Source organism: Schistosoma haematobium, chromosome 1 (genome assembly GCF_000699445.3).
Source record: "Schistosoma haematobium chromosome 1, whole genome shotgun sequence".
Lineage (NCBI taxonomy): Eukaryota > Metazoa > Platyhelminthes > Trematoda > Strigeidida > Schistosomatidae > Schistosoma > Schistosoma haematobium.
In genome coordinates, this window is record NC_067196.1 from 87,267,668 (window position 1) to 87,282,446 (window position 14,779).

A 14,779-nucleotide genomic window follows, 5' to 3' on the forward strand; every position below is an offset into this window, starting at 1 on the left:
ATGGAATCCACGACATGTGTTTCGTCCTATTTGGAACTCGTCAGCTGGATGCAATTGCATCTCAGGGCGAGACTAGAATTTATGGACGAACCAATCAGATTTATGATAACAGGTCTCGAATTTTGGCGGGAAATTAAATCATTCATTTGGCTAAGTAGAGTTTAGACATTATAGCTGATGTTGGTTGGTGATGAAAACCCTAAATCTAATTACTAACTTTAGTCATCAACTGAAAATCGTTATTCTAATTCCTCACAAAGTTTGATAACCTTTATTTAGCTGTAATATGTAGGTGGACATTTTCAAGATCTTTTTAACGTTGCTCAAAGGTTGTCCATAAATTATAGTCTCACCCATCTCAGACTTGATGTCCACTCTCAAGCTCGAACCCAGTGCCGTTCGCTCCAAACGCCATCGCATCATGCACTTAGCTACTGAGTTCGGATAGCCACTTACTTGTCCGTTGGAGTGATGTTTAAATTCACTTGGTATTGTTTACTTGAATCTTTCACCTTTCCTTATATTACTTGTGAATTAAGGCAATATCGAGGTAATACGCACAGTATGTACATATGCTAATAAGAGATTGATCAATCGCAGTCCTAAACAATGGGAAGATTCAAATAATTAACAACAAAAGAATATATTTATTTGTTTAAATTCTATTTTCTAAATAAGCATTTCGTGTTGAGAGTATATTTTTCATATGATTTGTAGTGTCCAGCCCTATGTCAAGCCCACATAGGTTATTCTAGCTTCTAGACAAACTAATTTAATTCATTTTTTTTGTCATGGCTTGACTTGATTAATGATTCGTTTATCAACTTTGTTTTGCTTTGCCATATTACATTTAGCCTTTGCTTTGCGTCGATTCAATTTGACTATAAATATTCAGTAATGTTTAATTCAAGTGACTTATATGCCTTCTCCAATTAGTTTCGCTTCGCTCTATCCTCTTCAGTTCCTTCGTGCTATCTCTCTGACTGTCTGCTGTGATCAACGATTGTAAAAAATATACGCATTCAAAACTTCATCTCATAATTGACTAATTTAATTCCAACATTCAGCAACACGAGTTAATTCTATATTTTTATATACGAGAATTAGCGGTATGCATAGGTTGATATCAAGATCTTCCGAAACAACACAGCATGCACCAATCCAATCGCAATTGATGGAGAAGATTTGGAGGATGTAAAAACCTTTACATATCTGGACAGCATCATTAATGGACATGGTGGATCTGATGTAGAAGTGAAGACGCGAATCGGCAAAGCAAGGGCAGCATATTTACAAATGAAAAACATCTCCAACTCAAAACAATTCTCTGTCAACCAACAACAAAGTCACAATTTTCAATACAAATGTCAAAACAATTCTACAGTATGAGGTGGAAACATGGACAACTACGAAAGCCATCATCCAGAAGATAAAAGTGTTTATTACCAGTTGTCTACGAAAAATACTTCGGATCCGTTAGCCAGACAATATCAGCAGCAACCTACTATAGGAGAGAACAAACGAGATCCCAGTGGAGGAAGAAATGGGGAAGTGTTGGAAGTGGATTGGACACAGATTGAGGAAATCACCGAACTGTGTCACAAGTCAAACCTTCACATGGAATCCTTAACACCAAATGAGGAGTAGAGGAAGACCAAAGAACAAATCATGCCGAGAAATGGAGATATACATGAGAAAAATGAACAACAATTGTATAGAACTGGGAAGGAAGGCTCAGGATCGAGTGGGTTTGAGAATGCTGGTTGGCAGCCTATACTCCATTGAGAGTAACAGGCGTAAGTAAGTAATAGGTTGATATGGATAATCACGCGATCAAATTTAAGTCAGACATTCGAGAGCCACTTAAGATATGTAATTGATGGACCTTCACAGCATGTGTAAAAAATAAGTCAGTCTAAGCTAGTATTCCATGTAAATCATAGTTGTACACAACTGTACATGAACTTTATAATGATCTATTCCAAATATTCAAACATTTGGTAACAAGCTCATACTTGAACTATATTTAATGCCTGGTTATTTGCAGATCTTGTTCAACTTAGCAACACTCTAATAATGCTCAACAGAAACGATGTCACGGATTGAATTCAAATATATTTCAATCTCAAGAAAAGCATAGTTTTATCAGACTTATAAGTTCAACTACTTACTTACTTACGCCTGTTACTCCTCGTGAAGGAGCATAGGCCGCTCACCAGTATTCTCCATCCAACCTTGTCCCAATTTCAACTACATTTATACACATTTTCTAACTGAAATTAATTAACAATGTGATCAAGATCAAATACTAAAGAATAGTCACTGAATATCTTTTCTATTAAATACCTACTGAATTTTCAAATTTCCATGTGTTGTGCACGTTTGTAAAACAAGTTTTGTGAAGTAGCTATTGGTTTAATAAAGAAAAAATTGATTCATTAAGTCGACCTTACTGACAATTACTTCACCTGATAAATGCTTATATTTTGATAGAGTTTCGTGCTATAAACTGGATGGTTTTGAAAACCTTAACAGCTGGTCAGCTATTTATATATACATATATATCGGCATGAGGACTTGTGGAGAATGTAATATTTTCATAGTTGAATTCACGAGTCAATCTAAGCTTAATCACTTGGAAGTACTGGACGGCTATTTCGTCCTGGTATAGGACTCCTCGGCAGTACACATCCACAATCCTGCACGTGGAACTCGAACCCAAGTCTAATGTTTCCAAGTTTTCAATTGTAATCTAGCTTAAATCGACTCGCGAATTCAACAGCAATGTATATAATAATAGTTATAGACTCATTTATCTCTTAATCAAGATATAAGTGTTGGGGAAGTTAGATCCTCAGACTCAGTTGGAAAAGGACCTAATTTTGTAATGTTATTTAGAAAATTTGAATTTCTTTGTTTTCGCGTCAAAAGAGCTCTTTACACCCTCATGTCGTATTTCCCACTTGGGAGAATCTTAAACGCTATTAGTCCGTTGTGTCATTTAGTATGTTATTTTGTAACCCTTCCCAAAGACGGTTTTGTGCCGTATATATACGTTTTGATTTGTGTCTGTTAATATCGGTCGTGCTTCTGGCTTATTTGTGGAATATACTTCCCAGTTCGCACTTCGACTTCTCTCTCTAGTCAGCGGGGCTGAGACGCAACAGAATAGCTAGTTTATTGGTCTTTGGTCACAAGTTTTATTCTGTTCGCATTCTAAGTGAACTCGTAACCGCTTCAAACCTAGCAATAAGTCTATAAAACAGTGAACTATGGTTAGAAAGTTATGTATACACGTATATAAAATAAATCTATCTGACGAATAGTGTCTTTAAAGAGAAAACCCATATAAACGGATTAACTATTGATTTCCATTTGAATTCACCTATTAAATTAATAATTTAGGAAGATTATTTCATTTCGGTAAATTTATAAATATCCTGAGGGTCAACTTACTGTGTGTTTGAGTATTCTCTAATCAGTCTTTTCTGTTTTCATATGAAGTAAACAATTCATCGTTCCCTATTTTCTGACTATTTTTTTGGTTTCTAATGATTTCTTTCAATCAGTTACGTCACCATTTTTTTTGTTTTTGTTTTTGTCAAAAATATTTTTATCAGAAGGGGTTTTGTGGAGGTTTTAGTAATTTCAATAGTTGAAATCATGAGTCAATTGAGGCTAGATCACCATGGAAAACCTGGAAGGACTAGATGGCAGCTTGGTCCTATAGTGGGACACCTCAGCAGTGCGCATCCACGACTCCGCCTCCGCCGAGATTCGAACCCAGGACCTAACAGTCGCGCGTGCAAACGCTTAACCACTAGACTACTGAGTCAGCCGGTACCCAACGGTATTAATGTCTAACTTTAACTAACTCACAAAATTGCACCACCGTACACCATTGTCTTCAGTGAGCTGATATCCCTTCTGATAATAATCATCTGCTAACTAGTGACTGATTTCAAGAGGCATTTCCTGGAGTTCTAGTGAGAAGCAGTGGTCAGTGGAGTTCAACTAAATCTGTTGTGAGGTAGTAACTCACTAATGACAATGGTTGATGTGTCGCTCAATTTCGTGGATTAGTTGAAGTCAGACATTATTACCGTTGGATACCGACCAGCTCAGTAGTCTATTGGTTAGGCGTTCGCGCACGAGGCTGAAGGGTCCTGGGTTCGAATCACGAGGGAAGTGGGATCGTGGATGCGCACTGCTAAGGAGTCCCATACTAGGAAGGAACGGTTGTCCAGTGCTTTGAGGTTCTCCATAGTGGTCTAGCTTCAACTGATTCATGATTTCAACTATTGAAAAATATTTTTATCATTTAGATGTTTAAACAAGTTCTCAAACGGAATACTAAGAAACACATTTCCATTATTCTATTGTAAAACATAATAAGAAAATAAAAATTGAAAGGTTGATGAGGTAGAGAATTGATATTTCTTTTCAATCTGTATCAACTGATATTAAATCTATACCCCTGGTTCATATCATATAACAACAATGACAACTAAAGTGTATAGTGATTTCCAGTCACTTATAGTCTAGAGAATACAAATATAAATTGTTTTATTGCATAAGATTCATACTAACTATTTAACTAATATGAAGTGTCAATTCAACAAGTTGATAATGAAAGGTAAAGCTTAGCATCTATGACTGGAAAAGTGTGTGAAGTTATTTAAACTCTACGTGAAGCTTATGTCTAGTTAATGAGCCTTCTTTTCGACTAACTTCACCGTGAACGTCGACTTCTATCAATCAAGTACTAATCATCAATTCGGTAACAAGGGAGTTCTACCAATAGCATAAAATTCTTAGAAGGGTTACTTTACTTAGTTACTTACGCCTGTTACTCCCAATGGAGAATAGGACGTCAAACAGCATTCTCCAACCTACTCGATCCTGGGCCTTCCTTTATAGTTCCAACCAGTTATTGTTCATCCTGCTCATGTCTGTCTCCATTTCACAAAGTAATGTGTTCTTTGTTCGTCCTTTACTCCTCCTTTGGTGTTAAGGATTCCATGTGAAGGTTTGACTTGTGACACAGTTCGGTGATTTCCTCAATCTGTGTCCAATCCACTTCCAACACTTCCCCATTTCTTCCTCCACTGGGATCTCGTTTGTTCTCTCCTATAGTAGGTTGCTGCTGATATTGTCTGGCTAACGGATCCGAAGTATTTTTCGTAGACAACTGGTAATAAACACTTTTATCTTCTGGATGATGGCTTTCGTAGTTGTCCATGTTTCCACCTCATACTGTAGAATTGTTTTGACATTTGTATTGAAAATTGTGACTTTGTTGTTGGTTGACAGAGAATTGTTTTGAGTTGGAGATGTTTTTCATTTGTAAATATGCTGCCCTTGCTTTGCCGATTCGCGTCTTCACTTCTACATCAGATCCACCATGTCCATTAATGATGCTGTCCAGATATGTAAAGGTTTTTACATCCTCCAAATCTTCTCCATCAATTGTGATCAGAGATTGGTGTTTGCATAATAGTCTAGCTTTAATCGATTCGTGAATTCAATAATTAAGTTCTATTATTGATTAGTTTATATGTTATCAACTATTATTGTACATGAATCTTCCCATTGATGTTTTTAGGACTGAAATTGATCAGTCTCCATTGCACAAGCAACTGGCTATCAGGACTCAGTAGCTAAGTGGATAACGCGATGGCGTTTGAAGCGAACGGTACTGAGTTCGAGTCCCAGAGTGAACATCAACTCTGAGATGCAGGTACATCCAGCTGACGAGTCCCAAACAGGACGAAGTGCGCGTCCTGGATTCCACTACTAGCCACTATTCATCTTTGCTTATTATTGTACAGTTCATATATTCATAACGATAAAAAAATGTTTATGATCAAAGAAAAAACTAATCAAGAGATCAAACTGAAATCATTGAACTGAATGAATTTCATTAGTAGAGATGAAGTGAATGTTTTTGATAGATAAAAATATAATAATTAAGGAAACATTTGAGAGATAATCCAAATGAAAATGATATTAAGGTTAAGTAAATAATAATAATGATTTGAATTGGGTTTTTTTCTGATCCAGTTTTTTAGCAAGTTCGTTTTCTACAGGAAGGGGGCGCCTAACCCTCTTTCTTTATCCACAATTGGGACTGGCAGTAACCTCAGAGAGGCTCCAGGTGGAATTAAACAATAATAGTAATAATAACAAAACAGGTAGGAATAAACTAGTGGTAGGGACTAAGGATTACTAATAATAATTCAAAAAAATTAATAATAATCAAATAAACGTACAGAAAGAAAGAAAAGAAAAAATACCCATTAAGGGAATTAGGTCCAAGGCAGGACGAGAGATTGGACGAATCTTTTCTGCGCGCCAAATTCAGGCTTGGGTTCGTGGATTGTCAATGCCTCAGCAGTGCATAAAATATTGATTCGACAGCCCTTCTATTCAATTCTTTTGACTCTGTAAACCACTTTAAAAGAAGAAGTCTGTGAAGCGATGTGTCTACAGTTGATTAAATGCTCCTGTATAGAACTAGTAATTATTTTACATTCACCTTTTTTAAAGCCAAGTCGGATAGTGTTCTGTGATGCGTTTGGAAAGTGATCGCTTTGTGCTGCCTATGTAACGTGCCACATATGAGCAAGTAAATTTATAGATACACATTGATTAATAATAGAAAAGATGAAACTTTTTTAAAGATCGATTTCATACTATTTCTGAAGATATTAACTGATTTTCTTTACTGATGTATTAGCTTTGATCAGTTGTGAACTAGATTATAGCGTATCTATTTATTACATCTTATTTTGATTGAAACTATTCGTTTTAATAAAGTGAATATACAGTTATATGCATGGGTGTTTATGAAGATTATGATGTTTTCACAATTTAACTCCCGAGTCAATCTAAGCTAGACCACCATTCGAAACATGAAGGCGCTGAACGGCAGTTTCGTTTTAGTATGGTACCCCTCAGCAGTGCACATCCTTGATTACGCACGTAGGACTCGAACCGAAGACCTTCATTCTCGCGCATAGACTCTTTACCTCTAGACTACTGAGCCGACATTCAACGATGTTAATATCTAACTTCAGTCAAGACCTATATGAAACATATTAAATTAATCAAGCTGACTAAACACGGAAAAAACTAGACAATTTCTTGATTTCATTCATCAAACTGAACATTGATGGATAACAAAACAGTAATCACTGTTTTTTCTATCTTGTCTTTATTACTGATGGATTCTATAAGTCAGTTTCAATATACTCACTATTCTAATTGACTAGAGGTCAGTAATCAACTAGAATCAACATCTCAGTCCTACAGAAGATTACTCTCAGACAGAATGTTATAATGGTGACATCTGAAATTGTTAAATCGGTCGATGCAACTTCAGATCCTATATAAAGCGTTAGTTCCACCTAACACCATATAAAACTGTTGGTATAAATCTGATCACACTTTAAAATATAAACTTTTACTTGTCTTACTAAACAATTAAGAACACAAGTAAACATAAATGTATTAAACTGTTAACGCCTCCTGTCGTGATAATTACTTACTTGCTTACTTACTTACTTACTTACTTACACCTGTTACTCAAAATGGAGCATAGGCTACCAACCAGCATTCTCAAACCCACTCTGTCATGGGCTTTCTTTTCTGGCTCTATCCAGTTATTGTTCATTCTGTTCATATCTGTCTCCATTTCACGGAATAATGTGTTCTTTGTTCGTCCTTTACTCCTCCTTTGGTGTTGAGGATTCCATGTGAAGGCTTGCCTTGTTATGCAGTTGAGTGCCTTCCTCAATCTGTGTCCTATCCATTTCCAACACTTCTTCCAGATCTCTTCCTCCACTGGAATCTGGTTTGTTCTTTCATATATAAGTGAACAATACTGTTTTCAACTAGGTCATCATCTGGCTTTATCTAACAAGAAAATTGATACAAAAGCATTTAACGTATCATGATAATTTATTAGTCAATGAGTACAATCAAACAGATGATTGCATAACTACACTTAATAGGTAAAAGTACTAGTAAGAAGATAGGTGTATTAGTAGTGATAGAAGTAATCAAATAACAAAATTTCTAGTCAATATCTCATTATAGGAAGTATATCAAACTTAGATAAAAAGACTTTAAAATAGTATTTATTATGGGGTTGTAGAGATTATTGAGTTTGATTGAAGTTATGAACCGATCTAAGTTAGACAGTCATTAAAAAACTGGGAGTACTACAGGGCCGTTTCGTCCTCGATTCGATTTTAATATGCAGGATCGTGGACGCACACTGATGAAGAAATTTTAAGCTGGAACAACTCGGTCATTCAATGCCTCCAGGTTTTAAATGTTTCTTTAACTTAGATTAGTTCATAATTTCAATAAAATTCAACAATCTTTTCAACCCCATACTAAATACTATTCTAAAATCTGTCCATCAGTCAGAAAAAATTTATGGAATATAATACCTTTATTCCTAATTAGTAAATTATGTATTGTTTAAACTTAAACTAACTATGAGATCAAAAATATCTACTAGGAACAATACAATAACAATAACGTGGTGGATTTGTATGCGTATAGCATACAATTCTCATTGAACCTAGCATATAACAACAGCACCATGCACTGTCCCATAACCTTTGGCAGATCAGGTAACCTGAAAGTCATGAGAACATCATCAGGGCAATATGACGGGCTAGGTACCCCAACATTTACTGAATATAAATTCTTTTGGTATTGTTTGGCTTGTATCTTCCCATTGAGGTTTTAAAACTGCAATTGATCAGTCTGTTATTGGCATATGTGCATACTGTGCATATGCCTTGATATTGCCTTAATTCATAACCCAGCTGACGAGTCCCAAACAGGACGAAACGCGCGTCCTGGATTCCACTGCCAGCCACTATCCATCATTGTTTACGGAATATAGTTTCAAAAATGATCTCGGTTTAGTATTTTAAAGTGAATAATTGTCTGACATGAATTTTGTTTAATGAACCCACACATTAATTTTCGCTTTCATTATTTCCTCTCATAGTTTCTATGTATTATATTGCCTCGAGTATGAAAATTTTGAATGAGCATTTTTACTTACATGTTTGTTATATTCAAACGAAAATTATTTTCATGATAATCAATATGTAGGTTATGTAGGGATATCAAATTTGTGTGAGAACTGGGTGTTGTAACGTGTGGATTGCAGTTTAGATGGAGCAGCGTATATTATCGATCAATCCAGTGACACGTAAAACACGCAAGGACGACCTAGAGTCCCGATTGGTCCCGCTCCCCTGTCTAGCCCAGCCAGTTGAGTCTAGAACGCAAGTCACAGCCTCTGAGTTATGAATCATTGTATTTCAGATATACTCTATTTATATACTAACCAAACAGACCACATCGTACCATAAAAATAGAAAACAACATCTGTACAATATTTAACGAGTGAAATAAATAACGGCCAATAGGAAATGTTCATTTAACGTCCAAGGACATCATTAGACTTAACATGATAATGATTGGCACATTATTCCTCAGCATCCATAACACTGGGATACTGCCTGTGTGCTTAAACCGAAGCAGGTCGTTTTCTTAGGAGCTACACAGCCGGAGCCTTTGACTTAAAGGTCTAATCCACAAGGCAGTGGAGTAACGTCAGAAAAAGCACTCCCATGGTAGCTGGAAACCAACAATAGGTTTATACGCCACTTTTCCTTCAGGATACTGGAGCCCATTTGCACCATTGGTTTGGAATCAGGGTTTTCCAACTCTTCGTGTCCTGGTTCATGAATAAGTTAATGGGCTGTCAGGATGAAGCAATTGCTACCAACAATTCTAGATACAAATACATAGATGGGTTATAAATTTGTTGATAATGAGCTTTTTTTTAAGTTTCACGTTATTTGCATGTAGATTCTTGAAAAAGTGGACAGGGTGATATTACTTAATAACTATCTGAGAGCCATGTAAATGGACGACCTTTGAACGAATTTTAAGTGACATTGAGAAGTATTAGCCTATCAGAAAACAGTTAATATAAAGTAAAAATATATTATACAAAACCAAAGAATTAAAGTGGATACAATTCTTTTACATGATTCAAAAACTTGTCAAGGTTAGAAAAAGGATCGGAGTTTCTGAAATCGTAATGCATATGGTAGAGGAATTCATCCATATGTCTTCATAATAGTCGGCTTCTCCAGCCATGATAAGGTCGTAAGAACTCCTTCAACCTCGATCACATAGCTTCAATATTGTTACCGTGCACTCTTGTTGTAGGGCCCACAAAATGGCGCTTGTCGACAACAACACGATGCACATAACCAAGTCTATGTAGGCATCTGTACTCTCTCTAACCACCTGTATATATTGTAATACCCGGCTTCCTGTCGGTTTTTAACTCCCTAGAAGTGTCTCTTTTGAGATAACCTGTCGTATATTCCAAGGACCTGTGAGGTATATTTATGAAAGTGCTACTTATTCAGTCTTCTTTAACACTACGTCCTCTATTAAATTTTCATTTTCTAACAATTGTTTTGCCTATTTCGACGATTCTCCTGACTCAAACGACTCGTGTAAACTTGCCATTTTCACTACGCATATATCTCTACAATACTCATACCACCGAACAGCCGAAGCTTCAGTAACATCTTCATATGTTGCAGTCAGTGTTATTTGTGCTTTTATTATTCAGTTCGTAACAATTATCATAATTTACCTTAGTCTCAATCTGGATCGATAGAAAAAAGTTCCTCTCCTAGCAGACTTCTTCCTTCAACATATATTACATCGAAAGACAAAATCATCACTATAATCTACATAAGATCTACAAGTCGCTTGATTACCACAATCACAAATAAAGGAACTTCTTAGTAGTCCCATTCATTGTAGCCGCTCACTTATAATGTCTTCTCTAAAATCCTCTGTGAACCGATCGTACATGAGAATCAGGTACTAAAATTGGCGCCGTAACCCTGAAATCTCTCAAATGCTTTTTATTGGTTCGTCTATAAATTATAGTCTCGCACTTTGATACACACTTTCTCTAGTTCTTCAAAACAGTTATAGATAAAAAACTACAGATCTTTCTTCCATCAAATGGAGTAAAATCAAAGGTAGAAGACAAGTAATTCTGAGAAGTGTACTTTAGATTACAAGTAAAGATATAAGTGATAACCATGTAAGCGTACGTGTCATGTAATTTGAATCAGGAAATAAATCTATTAGCTAATACCTTCTCAACAAAACTCAGAATAAAACAACAAAAAAACAACCTTTTTTTCAAATGTTCTATTCAATGCTCAGTTGTGGATGAAATAATGAAATTGACGTCAACAATAAGTGTTCCATCTAGTTTCGTTACCACATTATCCCATGTTTACCATATGATTATGACGTAATAATGTTAATATAGAAAAAATTCTCATCCAGGCATATAATAGTGAAATAATGAATACAGCGAAGAAATGTATCTTTTCAACTAGTTTTATTTCTTTACCAAGGCTACACATGATTATCTCCCTCTCCTTCTCTCTACCTATGTATAGCGTTCGCGCGCGAGACTGAAGGCCCTGGGTTCGAATCTTGCGAGTGGGATCGTAGATGAGCACTGCTGCGGAGTCCCACAATAGGACAAAACGGCCGTCCAGTACTTCCAGGTCTTCATTAGTGGTCTAACACCAATCGGTTCATGATCTCAATCAAAAACTTAGCAATCTCCACAACCCCTAAACTGATAATTATAAAATATATCAAGTTGATAGTCATGTATTGAATACTATTACATAGTTAAGTGTTTTTGTAAATCATTATGTATATCTGATAAAATCGTTAGAAGAAAGATTTTGATAAGATGATAAGCATTCAAAGATATTAATTACTAAACGAATGGATTGAATTGGTGAGAGTATAATTTATTTATCCATCTGTACCCGAATTTGTTTATAAACCATGTGACTTTAGACAATATCGAGGCAGTTCTCATAGGATGCACATATGCTAACAAGAGACTGATCAATTGAATTCCTAAATACAATGGGAAAATACAAGTAAACAATACCAAGTGAATATGATTTACTTTCTATTTGATTGAGATCATGAATCGATTATTGTTAGACTATCATTGAAAACCTGAAAGCATTGGACAATCGTTTTGTCCTAATGTGGGACTTCTCATCATTGTACATCCATGATCACGCTCAAGAGATTCGAACCCAAGAACTTCGGTTTGACACGTGTGAACGATTAACTTCATTTCGATATTAATTAAATAGTTCAATAGCAACAATCTAACCCTGGAAACAAAAACTAACACAATAAAGGACAAACGAATTAGTCGGTTGATTATAAATTCTTATTCGATTCAATAAATACTCCACTATAGATATATGATATGAAAATCACATGGAAAGACTAGTATATTATTCAATTTCTTAAGGTGAGAATACATTTTTTCGGTATGTGTGCGTGTGTGTGTGTATTTATCCCTTCAAAAAGTACCATTAACTTTCGAAGTATAAATTGTACATTGTAAGACAGTCTTATATATATGAATCTATGTATTGTTGTCACCTTCTGAACAAGAATATTTCACAAGAAGAAACTCTCTCTTAATCTCTCTCTCTCTCTCTCTCTCTCTCTCTCTCTCTGTCTCCCCTTCCCCACACTCACTATCATAAAAACATACAAAGAAATTGTATAGGTCTAAACATAATGGTGAACAGTTGGAGAAATTTTCCCATGATTATTGCATAATTAATCAATAAAGCCTAATTAACATTGCAAATAAATAAAAAAGGAATAACACAATAAAGAAGACGAAAGAACTGAATCCAAACAACTAGTTAATAACCTAATATAACTGAAGTATCTGTATAATTCATAGGTCAGTCTATGATGAAAGCTCACGATAGTAAATAATGATGATAATTGTAGTAATCATAATAATGATAATATATTAGAAAGAAATGAATGGATTAGTTATCGAAGTATATCTAGACTTAGAATAGTAGTGTTGTAGTGAAAAAGAACACAAATGAAGACAATCGATGGATTTGAATACAAAATTACAGAACATCTTACTGAAATCTAAGAACCATACTTACTTACTTACTTACTTACCTTACTTACTTACTTCTTACTTACTTACTTACTTACTTCTACTTACTTACTTACTTACTTACTTACTTACTTACTTGCTACTACCGCGCCTTCACCCTTCACCTCACCTTCACTTCCTCACCCTCTACGCCCTACTACTTACTTACCTCACTTCCTCACTCACTTACTTACTCTTACTTGCCTTACTTGCACTTCCTTACTTACTTACTTACGCCTATTACTCAAAATGGAGAATAGACCGTCAAACAGCATTCTGCAACCCTCTCGTTACTCGGCCTTCGTCTATACTTCCAACCAGTTATTGTTCATTCTGTTCATGTCTGTCTCCATTTCACGGTGTTAATGTGTTCTTTGTTCGTCCTCTACTCCTACTTTGGTGTTGAGGATACCATGTGAGAGCTTGCATTGTGATACAGTTGGGTCCTATTAACTTCCAGCACTTCTTCCTGATTTCTTCCTCCACTACAATCTGGTTTGTTCTCTCCCATAGTAGATTGTTGCTGATTGTGTTTGATCAACAGATCTGAAGTATTTTGCGTAGACAACTGTTAATAAACATTTGTATCTTCTGGATGATGGCTTTCGTAATTCTCCAAGTTTCCACTCCATACAGTAGAACTGTTTTGACATTTGTATTGAAAATTGTGACTTTGTTGTTGGTTGACAGAGAATTGTTTCTAGTTGGAGACGTTCTTCATTTGTAGATATGCTGTTCTTTCTTTGCCGATCCGCGTCTTCACGTCTGCATCAGATTCACCATGTTCATCAATAATGCTGCCCAGTAAGAACCATACGATGAATACTTAATTTACAAAATGTCAGTTAGTTGTCTTAAACTTGTCTGTTCCTTTTGCAAACATCAGTCAATCGTACCAGATTTCATTGTCCCTGAATTTTCATATCATTTGTTTTCTGTTCCCATTCTTTCTCTCTCACACATTTGCTACCAGACATTTTACTTCTGACTATCGTTATATACGTCTCATGTAGATATATGTAGCATACACCATAGTGTTATGTCTGGTACTTAAACGTTTCACATTGACTTTCTATCCTTTTTTCTAATTCCTTGGAATAATTTATATTTCAGTCTTGCATATGTTACTTATGTTTACAGATACAAGTAGCATGTAACACAGTTTAATAGTGGAATGTCTGCTAACAGAAGGTTGGGAAGATTGAAATGAAGAGAAGAGAGAAAGAAAATGAAAACAATCAATATATCCGCAAGAATAAAGGAACAATGAAGCTTGTATGAGACAATCCAAATGATGTGATTGATATATAATTTTCACATTCTACTAAACCAAATTATGTTTATGCATTGAATAATGAATTGTTTATCTCCACCTGAGTTCTCATTCATTACAATAGTACTACAGTCAACGTAATTCTATGGTAAAGTCAAAATTAAACTTTATAAACTCATTCAACCATAATAACTCCTAGTAAAGAATCACATTCATCAGCTTCATAGTGTTTAATTCAGAATTCATGTATCTGAATTCATTTGATATTATTTGATTGAAACCTGCTATTGATGTTTAGGACAGCAGTTTATCAGTCTCTTGTCGGCATTTGTGCATACTGTGAGTACTGCCTCGATATTGCCTTAATTCACAAGCTTTCTAGGCAAAGATGGATAGTGTCTAGCAGTGGAATCCAGGAC